The sequence below is a fragment of the Colobus angolensis genome, unplaced genomic scaffold (genome assembly GCF_000951035.1).
Source record: "Colobus angolensis palliatus isolate OR3802 unplaced genomic scaffold, Cang.pa_1.0 Scaffold26, whole genome shotgun sequence".
Classification (NCBI taxonomy): Eukaryota; Metazoa; Chordata; class Mammalia; order Primates; family Cercopithecidae; genus Colobus; species Colobus angolensis.
Genome location: NW_012115821.1, coordinates 11,391,623 through 11,413,840, shown reverse-complemented (window position 1 = coordinate 11,413,840; position 22,218 = coordinate 11,391,623). Strand labels below are relative to the sequence as shown.

Genomic DNA, 22,218 nt, shown 5'->3' with positions numbered 1-22,218 from the left:
CAGTGTATAAGCATTCCTGTTTCTCAGCAGTCAGCAGTTTCACCAAAAGGTTTGTTTTTGTTTTTGTTTTTTACTGTAGCCATTCTGACTGGTGTGAGATGGTATTTCATTGTGCTTTTGATTTGTATTTTTCTGATGATTGGTGATGATGAGCATTTTTTCATGTTTGTTGGCCACTTGTATGTCTGTCTCCCTTTGAGAAGTTTCTGTTCGCGTCTTTTGCCCATTTTTGAATGGGGTTGGTTTTTGCTTGTTCAATCATTTAAGTTCCTTATAGATTCTGGATATTAGACCTTTAGTGGTTGTGTAATTTGTGAATATTTTCTGTCATCCTGTAGGTTGTTTAATCTGTTGATAGTTTCTTTTGCTGTGCAGAGTCTCTTTGGTTTGTTTAGTCCCAGTTGTCAATTTTTAGTTTTCTTGCAATTGCTTTTGAGGACTTAGTCATAAATTCTTTCCCAAGGCTGATGTCCAGAATGGTGATTCCTAGGTTTTCCTCTAGGATTCTCATACTTCGAGTTCTTACATTTAAATCTTTACTCCATATGGAGTTAGCTTTGTATATGGTGAAATGTAGGGGTCCAGTTTCATTCTTCTGTATATAGCTAGCCAGCTATCCCAGCATCATTTATTAAATAAGGAATCCTTTCTCCATTCCTTTTGTTGACTTTGTTGAAGATCAGATGGTTGTAAGTGTGCAGCTTTATTTCTAGGTTCTCTAGTCTGTTCCATTGGTTTCTGTGTCTGTTTTGTACCAGTACTATACTGGTTTGATTACTGTAGCCTTGTAGTATAGCTTGGAGTTGAAAAAATGTGTGTCTCCAGCTTTGTTCTTTTTTGTTTAAGTTTGCTTTGGCTATTCAGGCTCTTTTTTGATTCCACATGTACTTTATAATAGTTTTTCCAGTTCTGTGAAATATGGTAGGGTAGTTTTATAGGAATAGTATAAAACCTGTAGATTATTTTGGGCAGTATGGCCCCATTAATGAAATTGATTGTTCCAATCCATGAGCATGGAATGTTTTTCCATTTGTTTGTGTCATCTATGATTTCTTTTAGCAGTGTTTTGTGGTTCCCCTTGTAGACATATTTCCTCTCCTTGGTTAGATGTATTCCTAAGTATTTTATATACTTCTATTTTTTCTGGCTATTGTTAATGGGATTTCCTTCTTGATTTGGCTCTCAGCTTGAACATTATTGGTGTGCAGAAATGCTACTGATTTCTGTATATTGATTTTGTGTCCCGAAACTTTACTGAAGTTGTTTCCGAGTTCTAGGAGGCTTTTGGTGGAGTCTTTGAGTTTTTAGGAATAGAATCATATTGTCTGCAGAGAGATAGTTCTATTTCTTCTTTTCCTATTTAGATGAATGTTATTTCTTTCTCTTGCCTGATTGCTCTGGCTAGCACTTCTGGTACTATGTTGAATAGGAGTAGTAAGAGTGGGCATCTTTGTCTTGTTCCAGCTTGCAAGGAGAATGCTTTCAGTTTTTGCCCATTCAGTATGATATTGGCTGTGGTTTTATCATAGATGGCTCTTATTATTTGGAAGTATTTTTTCATTGCCCAGCTTCTTGAAGATTTTTATTGTGAAGGGATGTTGGATTATAGCAAAAGCTTTTTCTACATCTATTGAGATGATTCTAAGGCTTTTTAAAATCCTATTTATGTGGTGAATCACATTTTTATTTGCATATGTTGAACAAAATTTGCAAGCCAGAATGAAGCCTACTTGATCATGGTGAATTAAGTTTTTGATGTGCTGAATTGGGTTTGCTAGTACTTTGTTGAGGATTTTTGCCTCTATGTTCGTCAGGGATATTAGCCTGTTGATTTCTTCTTTTTCATTGTGTCTTTGTCAGGTTTGGTATCAGGGTGAATGCATAGAATGAGTTTGGGAGAAATTCCTCCTCTTCAATTCTTTGGAATAGTTCAGTAGAATTGTACCAGCTCTTCTTTGTACATCAGGTAGAATTTTGCTACGACACCTCTACATTTTAGAGTGATTAGTCCATTGACATTTAATCTGATTACTGATCTGGTTGCATTTAGAGCTGTAAGTTTGTTATTTGTTTTCTGTTTGCTCCTCTGCTTCTTGTTTTTCTTTTTCTTCCCTCTGCAATCTTTGGATCTTTTTTTTTTTTTTAATTTAGGATTCTATTTTATCTTTGGATTTTCAGTGGTTGTTCTAGGAATTAAAACATATATTTTTGATCTTTCACAGTCTACTTAGATTTAATTTTATACTATCTTACATAAAATTGAAAAACTTTGCAACTGTATAAATCCATTTGCCACCACCTCCATTCTTTATGCTATACAGTCATATGGATTATATCTATACATATTACATCATAAACACAAGACAATGTTATAATTTTTGCTTTAATAGGTCCTGTGTGTGTTAAAGATCTTATCATGAAAAAATAGTCATATTTACAATTTCCAATTTTTTTTATTCCTGTTTGAAGACTTAAGATAGCATCTGGTGTTATCTCACTTTAGCCTGAATAATCTTTCCTTTAGCATTTCTGTGGTGCAGGTCCGCTGACAATAAATGCTCTTAGTTTCCTTTTATCTGAAAATGTCCTTAATTTGCCTTTACTCACAAAGGGTATTTTCACTACACGTAGAATTCTGGATTAACAGTTTTTTGCTTTTTTTCCCCCCTCATTTGTACTTTAAAAATATCATTTCACTTTTTCTGGCCTTTATAAATTCTGATGAGACAGCAGTGTCCATTTAAAGCATTGTTCCACCAAAGATACTGTGCCATTTTTCTCTGGCTACTATCAAGATTCTCTCTTTATTGTTGGTGCTCACCAGTTGGAACATGATGTACCTATGCACAGTTTTCTTTAAATGTATCCCATTTGGGGTTCACTGCATTTCTTGATCTATGCATTTATGTATTTCACCAAATTTGAAAATTTGGGCCCATTATTTCTTCAAATATTTTTTCTGTTTCATTCTCTTTCTCTTCTCTTTCTGAGACTCCAATTACATGTAAGCTAGGCATTTTAATTTCTGTTACACAGGTCCCTGAGTCTCTGTTTTTTTTTCTATTCAGTTGTTTTAAGTCTTTTTTTCTTTCAGTTCTTCCAAAAGAAAATTTCTATGGATCTCTTTAAGTTCACTGACACTTTCCTTTTTACCTCCAGTTACTGTAAGTATACTCAATGAGTTTTTATTTCAAATATTGTATTTTCAGTTTCAGAATTTCTATTTGGTTCTTTTTGCAGTTTCTGTTTACTACCTTCTTATTCATTGTGAGTTTATTTTCCTATCATTTGTGGAGCATGGTTATAATAGCCACTTTAAAATCTTTGTTAATTCCCTCATCTGGCTCATCTTGGAATTGGTCTCAGATAATTGCCTTTTGTCTTCAGAATGAGTCAATTTTATTGGATTTTCATAGATCATGTAATTTGGGCTTGTATGATTTGCAAGTATGTATGTTATGGTATGAAGAGTTTGAATCCTGTTATAGTTTTCTGAAGGGTATTGATTTATTTGTTTTAGCAGGCAATTAGTTATACTCAAATTTCAAACTATCTCTTGAGTGGCAGCTCAAACTTCAGTTCAGTTCTTTTACCTTTGTGATAATTTGTGTCTGCTCCATCCAAGAATATACACATGACATATACCTCAAAATTACATGACGTGATCTCACTTGGAATTTTATCAAGAGCATATTCATCTACAATTCTTACACCTTCTTAATATGACTTACTATTATGAAATATTCTTCTTTATCTCTGGTAACTCTTTTTGTCTGAAAGTTTAGTTTGTCTCACATTAATAAATCCAAGAGTCAGCCAGAAATTTGGGTCGTGTTTATACACAGATGTGGGAGCTTCCTCTCTCTGCCTCTCCTCTTTCTAAGATTCTAAATTCATTTTCCTGTGGCTATGATTGCCCTGAACCTTGTTCTTTGGGTCTTCAAACCACAAACACTGTGAGTTTTCTATTGCAGGCTGGCCATCCGAAGTGACATTAATTTTAGCCTGCTTTCAGTCTAAAAGTTGTAAAATGGGAAACTCACTCTGGACGGATCTGTGCTTTCAAGTTTTGAATTTCAGCTCCCTTCCAGAATCTTTCTGCTTATTTTTATTCTCTAGTAATTTCTTTTTTTCTTTTCTATTCTTTTTTTTTTTTGTTTTTTTGGTCTTTTGGTACTTTATAGTTAATATCTGTGAGAATTTCAGGTCCAGTAGAACTTACTTAGCCATACTGGAAATGGAAACAAGTAAAAACATTTAGGAAACATTGCTTTGCATTTCCTAACACCTCTCCTCAAAATACTTAACCTCCATCCATTCCCTCATTTAGTGACATTTGAGTTTAGTTTTAAGTAGAAATAGAAGCCAGGGTCAGGGCTTCCTTAATCATCTTGCCAAGTACATGAGAAGACTTGGAATGAAAACACAGCATAAAGTTAAATGATAGAATGGTAGAACATCAATCAATTCTAGCTCTTAGACTGGTGGCATTTAATCTCAAAGCAATGAGGCTTATACAGAATCATGACTATCAGTGATAATCTACATGGTACTTTGCCACGTTATTTTACCTTATTTCTTTGGTCTCAGATATCTCTAAATCCTGCCTTATTGAAAATTGCAATAGATAATATCCCAAGAGAAATACAATACTGAAAATCCTAAAATGCCAATCCAGAGTTGGTAATTGCGTAATTCCTTGTAATCACAATCATTATGGCTTCTACTTCTTGAAAGCTTTTGTATACCAGCCACCTTGCTAACCACTTTACATAAATCGTCAGTTAATCCTTCACGACTATTCTTTGCAGCACTTCCCTAGAATAACTAGCTTCATTTTATGGAGGAAGAAACCAGAGTTCCGAGAGGTTGAGTTCACTAAGAGCACACAGCAAACAGTAGAACTCTGAGTCTGTCTGTGTAAAGATAAGAAATAGCAAAGGGGTTTTGGAGACATCCGGCACATATCCTTCACTATTAGGAGACAAAATACAAGTCTTTCTAGGAGTAAGTAGGGTTTCTAAAACTTAAATAGTCTACAGTTCTCTTTTTTTTTTGAGATGGAGTCTCGCTCTTTTGCCCAGGCTGGAGTGCAATGGCGCAATCTCAGCTCATTGCAGACTCTGCCTCCTGGGTTCACGTCATTCTCCTGCCTCAGCCTCCCGAGTAGCTGGGATTACAGGCACCCGCCACCACACCCAGCTACTTTTTTGTATTTTTTTAGTAGAGACGGGGTTTCACTGTGTTAGCCAGGATGGTCTTGATCTCCTGACCTTGTGATATGCCCGCCTCAGCCTCCCAAAGTGCTGGGATTACAGGAGTGAGCCACCGTGCCCTGCCTGTTCTTTTTATCAGTATTTATTAATATTAAAATGCCACCCTTCCAGAAACAATATATTTTATATTGACAGTTTTTATGTTTAAAAAGAGCCTTCTGGATGGGCGCAATGGCTCATTCCTGTAATCCCTGCACTTTGGGAGGCTGAGATGGGTGGACCACTTGAGGTCAGGAGTTCAAGACCAGGCTGGCCAACATGGTGAAACCCCATCTCTACTAAATATACAAAAATTAGCTGGGTGTGGTGGCTTGCGCCTGTAATCCCAGCTACTTGGGAAGCTGAGGCATGAGAATTATTTAAACCCAGGAGATAGAGGTTTCTGTAAGCTGAGATGTTTAAACCCAGGAGATAGAGGTTTCTGTAAGCTGAGATGGCACCACTGTACTCCAGCCTGGGCAACAGAGGGAGCCTCCATCTCAAAAAAAAAAAAAAAGCCTTCCTTCAGGGCTTAAAACACTAACCTAAACAATAACAAAAAGTATCACATAATTTTGTGGAAAGTCTCATATGAAAAGGCACATAACACCAGTGCTCCATTTTACCTTATTTCATTCACTGCCTTTAAACTTTCTTTGTTTTCCAGGTAAACTATCTAAACAGGCAGGTGACCTGCCAGAGAAAAATCAGGCACATTAGGAAGTAAAGGTGCCTGCCTCATCCCACGACAAGATGCAGCAATGTCTCACAGTTCTACAACTCTAGGAGCAATCCTGCCCAACTTTGCAAATTTTGCATAAACCATGGGTTTCAAGTGACTGTGGAATGAGAGGGAAAGGGAAGGCGGCATGAAGGATAAGCTGGCTGACATTGTAAAGTGGACACAGGAAACTGGGTCTCAATTGGAAGCAGAAAAAGGAGCATAGTATCTTTGTGTGCTGGCACATAGGATTATTCAATATACACATTATTATGCATGTTAAATTGTCTGAGACCTGGGAATGAGAGATATTGTTAAAGGTGTAAAGATGAGATGAAGTGACAGAAAAGGAGAGGAGTAAATATCAGTCCTAGGGAGGGGTTACATGAGCACGGTCCCCTGACGACATGCTAGAGATTACCAGATTAGTGCATTGCTCCTACTTTATTGTTATTCTTATTATTTTGGGTTTTTTTGTGGCAGGGTCTCACTCTGTTGCCCAGGCTGGACTGCAATGACATGATCTTGGCTCACTGCAGTCTCTACCTCCTGGGTTCAAGTGATTCTCCTGCCTCAGCCTCCTGAGTAGCTGGGATTACAGGCAGCCACCACTGCATCTGGGTAATTTTTGTATCTTCAGTAGAGATGGGGTTTCACCATGTTGGCCAGGCTGGTCTCAAACTCCTGACCTCAAGTGATCCACCATCTCCAGCCTCCCAAATTGCTGGGATTACAGGCCCTTTGCTGCTATTTTTAAAAACACATATTCAACATATCCAGTGAAATTGTTCAAAGATGCATACAGACAAGTGATTATTTTACTCTAACTTAAAGCCTCTTTGTAAGACCTACCCTTCACTGTCCATCCCAGTATATGCCACTGGGACTTCCTCTGACCACGAACGGTACCATGCCGTTGAAGGAATTCTGTTTCATAATAGAGCCTCCTCCTGCTGCTCCTAATTTCATTTCCATTCCACTAGCATTCTTAAAGCCATGCAAAACATAACAACTTGACTTTGTAACTGTTTAACCTTACTTTTTACACATGAAAATTATTAAATATGTGTAACTGCTGGGGAAAGGATAATATAATGGCATGTCAATCAGGTAACAGGCAAGTTACATTTCATGGAAAAGAAGGGGAATGCTTTCTTCAGAAAGTGAAGTCATCGTTCTTTTATTTAACTGACATAATATTTATACCCCAATTTTTAAAATGGCAGCTACAAATAGAAGTCGAAAGAGGGTAAATTCTCCAAGGGAATCTAGCCCTGAAATTTTACCATTTTAAAAGTTCTATTTTACATGTACATAGGAACATTACTACTATTATAAGAATACTCATAGCAGGTCAATTATTTCAAACTCTTTGAAAAAAAATCAAAATTAAGTAAACCCTACCTTTCAGAAGACTGCTGCCTCTTCGGAGTCCTCAGTGGCAGGATGCACAGAGCTTTTACAGAAAGTCTAAGCAGGCAGGTATTCCCAGGACACCTACACCAAGGACAAGAAATTCAGATGATTATTTCAGCAGTGATCCAGATGGCTCTAGGTACAATTTCATTAGGAATGTTCACCATGAATACTGAGCATTGCCACACAGGTATTATTAAAAGGGCAGAATGGAGGTACCTATGTGATTTTTATATGCATTGTCATTAGTCTGCACATGAGAGACTGTGGCTCAAAAGGTATAAGTGGTTCATACATGATCACACAAGAAAAGGGGCAGAACCGTGCCTTAATTATTCATTTCTGATTCCTAGTCCAGCGTTGTTTCAGCCGCATCATTTGACCCTCCTCAAGAACTGGAAAGTCCTGGCACTGGGGCTTTCCATTTTGCAAAAAGATGAGGCTGACCCATGCGTCTGGTGGGAAGAATCTTTCTCTGGTTTTCTGATGGTCTATGCCAAGTCATTTGTATGAAGCGTCATGTGTGGGCCAGTTTACTCACTTTCCCTTGAGACTCTGGTGTCCACAGAATCTGAAGGAATCTGACAAGCAAAGGAACATGGGCTGTTTTGGTCCCACTGGCCTGAGTTTGAACCCTAGTAATGTGTTTACTACGTCTGTGTCCTGTGTCACTGCTCAACTTCGCTGAGACTCACTTTCCATCTCTATCAAACGAGTATAATAATATTTGAAGGGTACATTTATGAAGAGGATTTTTTTTTTTCTAAATGAGAATAAAGCACCAAGCACAGTTTCTGTTAGATGTTAGATGCTAGGGTGAAGTGAAAGCCCCATGACCCACCTTACTTGCAGGGATAACTCCAAAGTGGACAAGTGACAGGGAGGCTGTTGAGACCTTGCTGTCCATAAATCACTCAATGACAATGCACTAATGCCCCAACTGGCTGGTTCCTCACTGCTCTGACCTCTACCTCTGGGTTTCCTTCATGTACACTTCTTTGAAATAAAAATATCATAAACACCAATTCATTCCCTAGGATCTCATTTAGAGATAATTGTTTCCTTTTTTAATCTAATAATTTTGGTCCACATCATGTTACATGGTCAGCTCAATGTAGTAATTGAAAGCAGATGATCATTCATTTAACAAATATGTATTGAGATTTTACTAAGGTGTCAGGCACTATTCTCTATAGTAGTGAACATAATGGTCCCAGATCAGGACCATGATGCTGCCTACCTTCTGGTAGAGGAGACAAACAAACAAAATACATATGAAAATACATGATTGCTTAAATAGTGCTAAGGACTCTGGAGAAACACATAGCAGGAAGGGAGGTGGTGAGTGTTATGGGTTGAATTCTGTTCCCCTAACCCCTCCCCATCAGGAAAAAGGATATGTTGAAGTCCTAACCCTCAGTACTTAGAATGTGCCCTTATTTGGTAATAGAATTGATACAGATATAATTATTTAAGTTAAGATGAAGTCATACTGGAGTTTGGTGGGCGGGCCTCTAATCCAATATGACTGGATATAAGAGGATGACCACATGAAGACACAGAGACACAGGGGAGAAGGAACACCATGTGAGGACAAAGGCTGAGATTGGAGTTATGTAGCTGCAAGCCAAGGATTGCCGGCAAATCACCAGAAGTTAGGGAGAGGCAAAGAAAGATTCCCCTGCAGATTTCAGAGGGAGCATGGCCCTGGTGACACTTTGATTTCAGACTTGTAGCCTCCAGAACTATCAGACAATAAATTTCTGTTGTTTTAAGCCACTCAGTATATGGTACTTAATTACTGCCACCTTAGGAAATCAATACAGTATGTTTGGGGAGATTGTTTCATTTTTGAGCAAGGAGATCAGGAAAGATCTCGCTGAAAAGGTAATGTCTCAGGGAAGAATTGAGGTGCAGGAGACAGCCATGATGATGGCTCTGGATGAAGAAATTCTAGGCAGAGGGAACAGAAAGTACAAACATCCCAGGCAGGTGCATATTTGTATGTTAGAACAGCAGGGAGGCCAGTGTGGCTGGAATAGCCAGGGGAGAGTGGCAGGAAACCAGGTCAAAGTGATGACAAGGAGCTGGAGGGTGCTGGACCTTATGGGCCACTCTAAGAACTTAGGCTTTTACTTGGAGCAAGGTGGGAAGCCATTGCCTAGTTCTGAGCAGAAGTGAACCAAGATCTGACTTACATTTTAATAAGCTCTCTCTGGCTGTTTGGTAAGAATAAACTGAAGAACAAGGCCACTTAGGAGGCTCCTGCAGTTATCCTGGTGAATAAAGGTGCTAGCCAGGTAGCACGCAGGATAGTGAAAACTGATCAGCCCTTTGCAAAATATTTTGAAAGCAGATCCAAAAAGGATTTGCAATAGATTGCAGATAGAGATATGCCTGACTTCTTGATAGTACATAGAATTAACTTAGAAACCATAACAATTTAACTGTACTGATCATCTGAATAAATTATCTTCTCAAATGCCAGACTAGCCAAAGATATTAGCAACATATTTCACAGACAGGGAATAAGTAACCAGAATACATAAGGAACTCCTAAAATCAACAAAAAGAAAAAGATAAATAAATATTTTTTAAAATAGTGATTAAAAGAAGAAACAATGGACCATGGACATAAGAAAAGCAGCTCAACCTCACTAATATGGTTTGGCTGTGTCCCCACCCAAATCTCACCTTGTATTGTAATTCCCACAATTCCCATGTGTCATGGAAGGAACCTGGTGGGACATAATTGAATCATGGGGGTGGGTCCCTTCCATGCTGTTCTCATGAGAGTGAATAAGTCTCAAGAGATCTGACAGTTTTAAAAACGGAAATCTCTCTGCACAAGCTGTCTATCTGCCTGCTGCCATCCATGTAAGATGTGACTTGCTCCTCCTTGCCTTCCGCCATGATTGTGAGGCCTCCTCAGCTATGTGGAACTGTGAGTCCATTAAACTTCTTTCTGTTGTAAATTGCCCAGTCTCCAGTATGTCTTTATCAGCAGCATGAAAACCAACTAATACTGTCACTAAACATGAGGAAAATGCAAATGAAAATAATAGGATTCTACTTTATTTCTGTCAGACTAGTTAATATGAAAAAGACTGACACAATTCAGTGTTGTCCAAGATATGAGAAAAAAATAGCATTTTATTCTAATTTATTCCAGTAGAATCATGAATTGGTATATTATTCTACTGAGCAATTTTACTGTATTATCAAAAGTGACACTACACATATGCCATGGCATAGTGACTCTTCTTGTGGGGTATACCAGGGCTAAGAAACATACATATAAGGAGATATATATTAAAATAATTATTGCAGCACCTTTTTCAGTATAACAAAACTTGGAAATGACCTAAAAGTCACCCTTAAAGGCAAGTGAGTAAATAAAATATGCTATATTTATATGATTAAAGGACCTATGGCTGTTAAAAAGCATAGATTGGTTTTATAGGCATCAGTGTGGATATTTCATAAATGTCATGGGCAGAAAAGCAACACAAAGGAAAATGTTAAATATACAAACACAATAGTATGTATTCATTGTAGATCAGGGTCCCCGACCCCCAGGCAGCGGACCAGTACTAGTCTGTGGCCTGTTAGGAAACAGGCCACACAGCAGGAGGTGAGTGGCAGGCAAGCAAGCACTACCGCCTGAGTGCCGCCTCCTGTCAGGTCAGTGGGGACATTAGGTTCTCATAAGAGCAGGAGCCCTATTGTGAACTGTGCACGCGAGGGAGCTAGGCTGCTTGCTTCTTATGATGAGACCCTAATGCTTGGTGATCTGAGGTGGAACCGTTTCATCCCAAAACCATATCCCCCACTCCCCATCCATGGAAAAATTGTCTTCCACAAAACCTGTCCCTGGTGCCAAAAAGTTGGGGACTGCTGCTGTGGATTCACATATATGTATGTAAAAGTATAAACAATGGACTAGTCAAATACATACCATTATGGTAGGGAATTTTGGGCAGGGGGTAGAGGCAGCAAAGAAAGTGGAGGGTGGAGGGAAGGACAGGACATTATTGGTGAAAATGATTTGGTTTTATCAATAACTTCTTTAAAAAGGAAAAAACACTGGAAACAAATCTGACAAAAACAAAAACAGATACTCGTTTTGGGATAGTGAGCATACAGATGATCATTATACTACTTTTTGTGCTCATCTGTACTTTTTTGCTTTCTGAGAGTAAAGGAAGGAGGAAAGGAAGGGAGGGAGGGAAGAGGGGATGGAAGGAAGGAAGGAAGGAAGGAAGGAAGGAAGGAAGGAAGGAAGGAAAGATGGAAGGAAGGAAGGAAGGAAGGAAGGAAAGATGGAAGGAAGGAAGGAAAGAGCAAAGGAAGGAAGGGAGTTACCAGTTCTGGACTGCACTTAAGCTAATCATACATGGGGATAGATGAGGTTAGTTAGTTAGTTAGTTTGTTTGTTTGTTTGTTTTTTGAGACGGAGTTTCACTCTTATTGCCCAGGCTGCAGTGCAATGGCACAATCTCGGCTCACTGCAATCTCTGCCTCCCAGTTTCAAGTGATTCTCCTGCCTCAGCCTCCCAAGTAGCTGGGATTACAGGCGCGCCCCACCACACCCAACTAATTTTGTATTTTTAGTAGACACGGGGTTTCACTATGTTGGTCAGGCTGGTCGAGGTTAGTTTTTTACGGATGAAACTCAAAACTATGTTTTAATAATCAGACGAGATCGGGCGCGTTCAGGGTGGTATGGCCGTAGACTATGTTTAAATAATCAGTGAAACCATTTGTGATTCCTTCCAGACTGTCTCAGCATGGAGGGCTGAATTACAGTTCAGTCAGCAGAGGGAACCATCTGTCATTTGGATTGACAAGGAGCTCTCTGCCAGGGGAACACCAGAACACCACAAGCAGCATGGTCTTCACCATCTCCTCGCTGGCCCTGGAACCACCAACACCACAGGACACAGCAACACACATTTACAGACAAAGTAAACCAAGAATACACCACGAACATCTTTTCAACCTTTTCAAAAGCACATTGCAATTTTCTAGAATCAAGGGAACAATATGCTTGATTAGTACTTCAGCAGACTTGGCAATTTTGCTTGTCATATTTCTCTCCTTAAAGCAAGTTGGTCGTTAACCTTCCGTGTTCTAGGACTTGAGATCAGGTTTTCCCCCCACAAAATGAAATCTTTTCTTAAAAAAGAAAAGAGTTTGCTTTAGGATAATTCATTTTTGCTGCTAATAACTGCAAGATCCTCTTTGAGCCAAGGAGGTCATTCTTGAAAGGGGCTAGAATTGTGAAAAATGTTCCTTCTTTTCCTGGAGAGAGAGTCTGTGAAGCAAAAAAGGCTTGCAGGAAAGTTCAGTAATCATGAAGTGAAAGCCCAAAGTGACCTGAATGCTTCCTCCTGGGTCAATATTGTATGTTTAAAAAGAAACAACCAAACCTTTAAAGAAAAATCTGGCCATCCCCAAATCCCAATACATGAAACTGGAAGGCAGGAGGCACCAGCAAAATGCTGGATTTACTCTCACTGTTTGGCCTCCATCACAGTTACAATAGTTCAATATCATCTTTTTGTGCGTGTCATCCTAAAAATGGGATTTGGATTGGTTTCTAACAATAAAACGAGCAAGGTAGTAAAGGAATGTTATGAATAAGTTACCAATGTAAATATGCTATTTTGCACCTTTGAATTTGAGTGTCAATAAACATGATTCCACACATGGAAATTAGACTTTTCAGAGCTACCACACTGAATCATTTAATTTGTCTGAGTAAGTACTTATAATAATGTGGCTGCTCTGCATTGCAATAAACATCGGGTTTTCAATTGAACAAATGAAGTACGTGATACTCCTTATAAATGGAACTGCAGCAAAGGGCGTTCAGCTAGGGGGCTGTGCACTAAAATGGGATGGGTGATAAGAACATCTCTCTCCAGCCCTGCTGATAGTGAAAGGAAAGAACATATGGCCTCTGGTGCTATATTTTCCGTTCCTGGACAGAAACAAGGCTGAAGCCTCACTGTGAAATGATGGGGGGACTGTTGCTACTTTGGGTTGTCACAGGGTAACTTGTCACACTACTCAGGACACATGAGGACAGATAATTCTGTTCCTCCAGATTGTAGACTTGAGAATGCTTTAGCAAAATAGCATAGGGATATATTTTGCTTAGTGGTAAAGGACATGGGTTTGAATCCTGGGCTCTATCAACCAAACAGTTGCATGATTGTACCCAAGTAATCATCTTGTCTTCTCCATGCTCATTTTCCTGTTTGGTAAAATGAGGATAATAACTTTGGCTTCCTCATTAAGTTGTTAGGGGGATTCAGTGAGATAATATATGTAAAGAACACAGCACATGATTAGAATTCACCTTTTTTATCATCATTATCATTGCCATCATTATTATTATGTTTAACCTTACTTTCATTGTAATACATTATTCAATTTTCATGCAAAGCTCATTAAAACACAACTTACTACATTGTTTAGTAATTAATTACTTTTGTTCATTTAACAAAGTTTTTATCAGTATAACAAGTGCCAGGCACGATGCTAGGGGCTAGGGTACAAAGGTGATCTAATCCTCCTGGAAGCTATTGGAGGAGATGGGCATGAGTCAAAGGCTCCCATAGGAAGTGAAATCTTCGAAACTCAGGGAACAGCTCTAAAAGAAAGGAGTAGGCTAGGCATGGTGGCTCATACCTATAATCCCAGCACTTTGGGAGGTGAGGTGAGCGGATCACCTGAAGTCAGGAGTTGGAGACCAGCCTGGCCAACATGGCAAAACCCCGTCTCTACTAAAAATACAAAAATTAGCCAGGCATGGTGGCGGGTGCCTGTAATCCCAACCACTCGGGAGGCTGAGGCAGGAGAATCATTTGAACCCAGGAGGCGGAGGTTGCAGTGAGCTGAGATCATGCCATTGCACTTCAGCCTGGGCAACAAGAGTGAAACACTGTCTCAAAAACAAAACAAAACAAGCAAAAAACAAAGGAGCAGATCACTCTAAGAGATACTAAAACAAAGGAACTTAAATTAAACCTGAGACCTGAAGGATGAGAAGGAGGAGAACAAGGGATGGAAGGATGGCTTTCTTGAGAGAGACACAACAGTATTCAAAGGCATGGAGTATACAGCACTTTATCATTGTTATCAAAAGTCAGTGCAAAATGATCTACTGAATAGTTCAACGAACTCTAACAACTATGTGACAGGCACCTACTATGAGTCAGGCACTGAGTCAAACTCTAGAAACACAATAGTAAAGACAGTTAAGATCTATGCCTGGACCCTTACCTCCCGACACCTACTCCTGTGTTTGAAAGTCAATATTTACTTTGTAACCAACAAATTACCCCCTTTGTTTTTGATCACAGAGAGATTTCACCTGCATGGAAAAACTGGAATGCTTTCTCTGGTCAGACAAGGAATGTTACACAAGTCAAATAATTCCCTTTCTTCTTAGTTGCTGGATACCTACAACCAAGTTTGGTTTATTCCATGGGCCTACCAACTTCTACTACTAAAGATGGTCATGTTTCTCTTTCATGATTAATTGTTCTATTATTTGTAGACTACCTTTAATTTAGTAAACAGCCTCAAATTATTTGGAAAGTTATTAGAAGAGGAGAAAAAAGAAAAAGAAAACAAGGAAAAGAGATCTCAAGTTTCTTGAGATCTGGGAATGTCCAATGTGCTTTTTGTAGTATTCGTGGTACCTAACATGGTGCTTGATGGAAAGCATTTAATAACTTCTGATTATCAGATGGATGAAGAATATAAAGCTTGCCTGGCTCAACTTGGGCTCCATTATAAGGAGGGAAGAATTGAAACTTGGTAGACCAGAATATGCCTCCCTGCAACATGCTTCTTTAGCATAAGGATTATTTTGAGCTGATTATTTTGAGAGACTGCAGCTAGAGGAGAAGATCTGAAAACAGAATGGAAGTTACCTTTTTGTAAAAGGAACTTACAAAATCTCTATTCGTAAGGGTGTCTCCCTCTCTGTACCAGGAAGAGAAGGATGACCAAATCACTGGAGACTGTTACCAATGGAGAAGACACCAACTTAAATCTGCATAATAAACCTTACCCATGTTTACCATACTTTTCCTGGGCATCCCTCCACAATAGTCCACAACTGGACTATCCCCCATACCCTTCTTTTTTTTTGTTTCAGTGGACAATGGTATTTGAGCCTGAACTCAAAGCCACCTCATTGAGATTTATTCATATCTCTGGGTATCTCCCATGTGTACATGAGATATACACATTTTTAACTTCTGTTTGTTTTTCTTTTGTTACGGGGTCTATCCCAACCTAACAACCACAAAGGGTAAAGAGAAAATTACTTTTCTTTCCCTACACTTACTTTTCTCTAATCTCCAGGTTGAGAGGAAAGAACTAAAAAAAGCAGCTGAAAATCATCAAAACATGATTTTCACTGTAAAGCAGCCCAAGAGTCAAACAGAAGAACCATATAAACCAAAAGAAGAGAGTGGTAAGTGAACTATAAGGTACCATTAGAGATTTCTCTCAGGGAATAAGATTCTTATAACAAAATATTTACTTTTCTTACTCTGGTGCTAGTAAAAGTAGAGAAATGTCACTGTTTTAATTAATGTCTAAGTAACAGGGAAAAATATTAAGCTTCTTCAAGACAAAATGGAAATACATTTGCAATTCCACATCCTAATGTTCTCTCAGTTATTTTGGAAAAACTATTAGTCATTTGGTTTCTTCCACAATAGGAGAGCAAAAAGCTATAATATGGTCTATCTGGTTAACTATCAGGAAGAGGAGAAATCAATTTAGAAGAAATTTGAAAGACACCTACTTTATTGATATTTGAGCAAAGTAGAGATCTGTCTGGTTCACAGTCAAAGCAATCCAATTCACACACACACACAAAACAACAAATGTTGCATTTATGGAGGTATTAAAACATCTCATCCTTGTCCTTAGCTTGACATATTAATGAGAATTTCTGAATTAATCTCCGATCATGAACTGTGTGTAGGTGTGATATAAGGGCAGTAAATAGTGCATAGTTTGCTTCAGGCATCTTTTATGACAGATTCTATGACAGATAGAAAATCTTTAAGGTTAAATTATTTCTGTATTTCCCTAAGAAACTGATCAGTGCTAACAAGTATACCACTTCCCCAACTAGTTGATAAACAGGAAATAAAATATTATTAAGTGATGGCACTCGAGGAAATAGTTGAAAGGAGAAACTGAGAACATAAGATTGTGATTATATATAATGAGGAGATTCTCAAAATGGCACAGAAAGGAAAGGGATGAGTTGAAACTACAAAACATATGTTTTTAGGAGGTAAGTTATTCCATAAAGCAATTACTAAAATGTGAGAGTTCTTCTCATGGTTCTCAACCTTATATGCTGAAAGAGAACTTCTTATAATGCAAGACTAAGAGCCAATTACTTCAGCACCAAGGTACATCGTAAATCTCTGGACTTGGCAGTTCAAAAAAACTCTTGGAAAATGTTCTTCTAAAATCTTCACTAACAACTCTGACTTTATAAATGTAGACTCTAAAAGGATGAATGAAAACTAACCAATTAGGTAGCAAAATGGAGAAGAGAGAGCAGTGAATAAGAAGACCTGCCAGAGTTCCAGTTGTACCTCTGCCACTAACTAGCTTCAGACTTAGTTCATATTTACAATAAAACCATAATCATAAAAAATAACAATTGTGGAGCACTTAGTATGCCAAGAACTTTTCATATATTATCTAATTTAATCATCCTAACAACCTATGAGGGAGACACCACATTAGAAAAAAGCAGTTCAAGAGCTTGTCCAAGACCACCCAGCTGCTCTGAGTGATGGGTTAGGATTCAAACATGATATTTTTGGACCCCAGAGCCCAACCCTTAACCATTCACTCTGCAGACAAGTTCAGAAACCTCCTAGGATGATCTAAAAGGCTTCTTTCAGCAATAGGGCACTAAGATTTATGAGACATGATTGTATAATGGAAAAAAACTCAGGTTTTGAAGTGACTTTGTAGCCCAGTTGAGCAGCTTCTTCTCTAAGCCTCAGAATCTTAGATAACAACACTACTTACCTTACAAGCTGGCCTAAGGATCAGAGATAATACTAGAGTCCTTAGCCCCAAGTAATAATAGTAATAATAATAATAATAGGCAGCATTTATATAATGCTCACTATGTGCTGGGCACCATCTAAGCATTGTTTTCCCTATGTTAAAGTATGCAATCTTCACGATGACCTTAAAAGTACTATTATTTTGTACTTTTTATCTAATTGTATAAGAATACAAAAAAGAGTTCTATTATTCTGATTCCTGCTTTACCAATGAGGAAACAGAGGCAAAGAGAGTTAAATTACTTGACCTAAATCACAGTTACTAAGTTGCAGATCTTGGATTCTGATCCAGACAGAATGACTCACTGGACAACCCAAAACATATTGGATGCACTCCAAGTGATACATAAAGAACCTCCTTGCTATGCCCAATGGCTGTGTCACTCTCACCCAATGTGACAAATTTAACATAAACTTGGGAGGATGAAATACATAGGGATGCCCAGATAGCCTGCCTACTGTCATTCAGCCAGGTTGTGTCTTTAAAAAACCAACTTCAATAGAAACCAGCAAGAAAGAGATACATCATGTATGTCAGATATATGTGGTCACACTATTTTTTCTCCTGCCTGGCTAATCACTCCCTTTGTGTTTAAACCGTGCTGCTTTAGATCAATTAATAAAAGAAAGCACTGAGGCACCATAAAAGTTGTTTTTCCTGTTTTGAATCTGGAAGAAATTCAGTCTCTTACTCATTTTTAAAACTATTTTAATAATAGCTTTTACTTAACCCAATACATCGAAAATATTATTTCAACATATTAATAAAAGTTTATACGATATTTTATGCTAAGCATTCAAAATTCAGAGTGCACTTGACGTTTAAGGCCCATCTCAAATCAGACTAACCTGATTGGTCTGAATGCTCAGTAGCCGTATATGTTGCTAGTGGCTACCATATTAGACAACACAGTTCTAGAGAGATTGGCTTAGAAAGGCCCTGGTTGCTGGTATTTATGGGTCTCTTTCCTTGGGCTGGTCAAATTCCCCAGAAAGATGTCTTTCAATCTCCTGCCTTAGGGTTATAAGCCTGGGTGCCATTGTTCTGAGACTTCAGTGTGGGAAAGAGCAGAAGCCCCATCGTATTGTCTTTCACTTAAGCCCCTATTGTCATCATTATACCCATCCTCAGCTACGCATGGTGACTCCAGTCACACTCCCTGTAGTTGGTCTAACCCCTCCAGTCTTCCTCCTGCGGAAGTAGGGAGAGAGGCAGGTGGGAGAGGCAGTTCCCAGGCTATTCGGGTTGAGCAAGAACTCTGGGGAATGATTAGCAATTATTTGTTATTCTTTCAATGTTATTTTAATACTCCTTCATTCCCATTTTCATACATTTACAGTGCCACAAATTTCTGATGCTTTCTAGAATCTCAGTTTAGATTTTACAGTTTCTATGCACTTTTAAATCAGTCCCTGGCCTTTTAAGGCAGCTTCTACAATTATATTCTGTGATCTTCTCCTCTATTATTTTTGTTCCTACTCCCCTCCCCTTTCTTAATTAACATTTTTTTTAATTTGAGATAATTATAGACTCAAAGCCACCTATTTGAGATTTATTCATATCTCTGGGTATCTCCCATGTGTACATGAGATATACATGAGATATAAAGCTTGTAGATATATAAAGCTTGTAGATATAATTGTAGACTCACATGAGGGTTGTAAGAAAAAATACAGAGAGGGTCCCTATACACTTTATCCCATTCCCTTCAATAGTAACATCTTGGAAAACTATTACACAGTAACACAACCAGAATATTGACAATGACGCAGCCAAAACGCAGAATGTGTCCATCACAGGGATCCTCTTACTGCTCTTTAATAGCCACACCCACTTTCCTTCCACTCCACCCCTTCTTAAGCTTTAACCACAAATCTGTACTCCATTTATATAATTTTTTCATTTCAAAAATGTTATACAAGTGGAGTCATACAGTGTGTAATCTTTTGGTATTGTTTTTATCCCCCCTTTTAATCTATTCACTGAAGATTCAGTCTAGTAGTTGCATGTATTAATAGTTCATTGCTGAGTAGTATTCAATGGTATGGATGGACCACAGTTTGCTTAACCATTCACCCAATAAAGGACACCTGAGTTGTGTCCAGTTTGGGGCTATTACAGATAAAGCTCTATGAAAATTCATGTATGGGTTTTGGTGTGAACATAATCTTTTGTTTACTTGGGATAAATGCCCAGGAGTATGATAAATGCATGTTTAATTTTCCAAGAAAGTGTCAACCCATTTTCTAGAGTGGCTATAACATTTTACATTCTCACCAGTAATGCCATTTCTCTGCATCCTCACCAGAATTTGGTGTTATCATCATCTTTTATTTTAGCTATTTCAATATGTTTGTAGTGATAACTCATTGTGGCTTTGATTTGCATTTCCCTGATGGCTAATACTGTTGAACATCTTTTCATGTGCTTATTTGCCATCTGTATAACTTCTTCAGTAGAATGTCTGGCCATGACTTTTACCTATTTTCTAATTGAGTTGCTTGGATTTTTTACTGTTGAGTTTGAAAATTCTTTATATATTCTAAACACTTGTCCTTTGTCAGATAAGTAGTTTGCAAATATTTTCTTCCAGTCTGCAGTTATTCTTTTCATTCTCTTAAAAGGGTTTTAGGCCGGGCGTGGTGGCTCACACCTGTAATCCCAGCATTTTGGGAGGCCGAGGAGGGTAGATCCTTTGAGGTCAGGAGTTTGAGAGCTGGCCAATATGGCAAAAGCCAGTCTGAACTAAAAGGAAAAAGAAAATTACAAAATTAGCCAGCCACAGTGGCATGCACCTGTAGTCCCAGCTACTCCAGAGGCTGAGGCAGGCGAATCGCTTGAACCTGGGAGGCAGAAGTTGCAGTAAGCCGAGATCATGCCACTGCCCTCCAGCATGGGGAACTGAGTGAGACCCTGTCTTAAAAAAGAAAAGGAGGAAAAAAAAAAAAACCCAAAAACTCTTTCACAGTGCCAAAGCAAAAGCTTTAATTCTGATATAGTCCAATATAGCACCAATATATCATTTTTTTTCCTATTATGGATTGTGCTTATGTCAAATCTAAGAACTCTTTCCCTAGCCAGAGATTCCAAAGATTTTTCTCTAATGTTTTCTTCTTCTAAACATTCTATATTTTACATTTAAGTCTATGATACATTTTGAGTTAATTTTCATATAAGGTGTGAGACTTAGTTTGACTTTCCCCTTTTGCCAATTGCTCTAGGAAGATTTGTTGAAAAACCTTTTTTCTCTATTGAGAGAAATTGCATATTTGTTGATGATCAATTGGGCACATTTATTTGGGTCAATTTTGAGGGTTCTTTACCCTATTCCATTGATCGATGTTTCTGTCACTCCATGGATAGCCACATAGTAACCATGCAATAAGTCTTGAAATTGGGTAGACTGATTGCTCCCACTTTATTATTTCTTTTCAATATTGTTTTAGCTACTCTAGTTCCTTTGTTTCTGTATAAATTTTAGAATAATCTCATCTATATATGAAAAAAAAGAACATGCTGAGATGTTGATAGGAACTGCTTTAAACCTGTATATCAATTTGGGAAGAATCGGTATCTTTACTATGCTGTGACTTTCAAATCAGGAACACAATATATTTCTCCATTTATTTAGATTTTTAAAATTTATTTCATCAACATTATACAGTTTTCAACAAACAAGTTCTATAAATGTTTTATTGGATTTATATAAGTATTTCATATTTTTAAGCTAAGGCAAATTGTACTATATTTTTAAAATTTATGTCCACAGATTCATTGCTAGTATACAGAAATACAATAGATAATTTAAATGTTCATCTCATATCCTGCCACCTTAATGAACTCAATTATTAATTTTTCATTTGTTTGTTTGAGATAGGGTCTCACTCTGCCATCCAGGTTGGAGTGCAGTGGCACACGGGTATTGGCACAAAAACAACCTTCTGGAGCCTCAACCTCCTGAGCTCCAGCAATCCTCCTGCCTCAGCCTCCTAAGTAGCTGGGATGACAGGCATGCACCACCAGGCCTGGTTCATTTGTTGTTGTTGTTGTTGTTGTTGTTGTTGTTGTTGGAGAGATGAGGTCTCTCCATGTTTCCCAGGCTGGTCTTGAACTCCTAGGCTCCAGCAATCCTCCTGCCTCGGCATCCCATCGTGTTGGGATGACAGTCATCAGTCACTACACCCAGCCACTTACTAGTTTTAAGAGTTGGTTTCGGGAGCCGCGGCGGCTCAGGCCGGTTGCCCTGGCACTCGGGGAGGCGAGGCCACACGTTCGAGGCCAACCTGGTCAACATTGATTAAGAGTTGGTTTTGTGTTTTTTCTTCTTTGTAGATCACTTAGGGTTTTCTGTGTAGAAAATCATGTCATCAGCAAATATTAACAGTTTTCTTTCTTTCCATCTGTATGCCTTGTATTTCCCTTTCTTGCCTTACTGCACTGATTAGAACTTCCTGCACTATGTTGAATAGGAGTGGTGCAACCAGCCTTGCATTGCTGGAATAGACTCCATTTTGTCGTTGTACATAATTCTTATAGCCTGAATTCTATTTGTTAATATTTTGTTAAGGATTATTGTGTCTATATTTTTGATGGTTATTGGTATATACTTTTCTTTTTTGTACTTTTTTTTTCATATCTGGGTAATACCAGCTTCCTAAAATGAATTGCGAAGTGTTCTCTCATATTTTCTGGAAG

General features: G+C 38.3%; 1 protein-coding gene across 1 annotated transcript in view; it reads right to left on the bottom strand.

The window, feature by feature from the left end:
* FHIT (fragile histidine triad) overlaps positions 1-22,218 on the bottom strand; it is a 1,487,281-nt gene that overhangs the window by 1,068,982 nt on the left and 396,081 nt on the right. The window contains exon 7 of the mRNA XM_011947204.1: positions 7,381-7,473. The gene's annotated coding sequence lies outside the window, so the exon portion shown is untranslated. The remainder of the gene's footprint in view (positions 1-7,380; positions 7,474-22,218) is intronic.